The sequence below is a fragment of the Sinocyclocheilus grahami genome, unplaced genomic scaffold (genome assembly GCF_001515645.1).
Source record: "Sinocyclocheilus grahami isolate Dianchi unplaced genomic scaffold, SAMN03320097.WGS_v1.1 scaffold490.1, whole genome shotgun sequence".
NCBI classification, from domain to species: Eukaryota; Metazoa; Chordata; class Actinopteri; order Cypriniformes; family Cyprinidae; genus Sinocyclocheilus; species Sinocyclocheilus grahami.
The window spans coordinates 605,469-606,583 of record NW_015505669.1 but is presented as its reverse complement, the minus strand read 5'-3'; positions in this window follow the sequence as shown (position 1 = coordinate 606,583).

Sequence of the window (1,115 nt, the reverse complement as noted above, 5' to 3'; positions counted from 1 at the left end):
CTGAATTCTCGTTTTTCGTTTTTTGGAAAAAAATGAAAAAATGAAAAATCAGTTTTCAAATTTTTCTACTTTCAATATTAAATAAAAAAACTAATGATCGAATGATACACGGATTGTGTTTCATGGCGAAAACTTGATTTATTGAAATTCCATTCTCAATTATAAACTGTAAAAGGTCTGGAAACCTTTAAATCTTATATGTTTAAAATTGTATGATATCCCTGGACAGAGTGCACATTTTTGTCCGTAAAAATAATCTAAGTATAATGCAAACTTTTTAAATTAAAATTAACGTGTATAATATATTTTACAGACTTTTTGTAACAAGCTTGTCTCTTTAATAGCTACAGTCTCTTAAATTAATCAAGAATATGAAAAGTACTTCAGTTGTACAATTTGGTAACACTCCATTTATTAACATGAACTAACATTACAATGCGGACTGTTGCAGTATTTATTAATCTTTAATAGGCTATTAGTTAATAAATACATCTGTTCAATGTTTATTCATGGTCTATTCTCATGGAAATTAACATTAACTAAGATAATTAAATGCTTTAGAAGTATTTTTCATTGTTAGTTCATGTTAACTAATGTAGTTAACTATTGTTAACAAATGGTACCTTGCTGTTAAGTGTTGTTGGTAAAACCTTATTTTTAGGTGTCCTTGTTACACATGTTACATGTACTTACTATTATAATAACAATTAATTATGCATAATTACTGTACATGCAAGTAACCCTAATCCTAACCATATAGTAAGTATATTACTCAGTACTTAAATGTATAATTACACTATAACAAGGACATAAATAAAGTGTAACCGTGTTGTTTAATATATTATGAATCTATGTTTGGAGTTATATATTTTTAATTTATTTTAATAAATGTTTCTATACTGTAATGGTTGTACATTGTATGAAGATGCTGTTTGTATGTTAGCCTACTGTTGCCTGTTATAGCTTCTATGGTTATGTTAAATAAATATATATAAATATATCCAATAAGCAAGCAAGTTGGCACATAAATGGTTCACTATTGTTAGATATTGTTAGAAATGTTTGTAATTTTAGGGTCCTAAAAGCAAGAGATGAACACCAAGAGGGAGCACCTT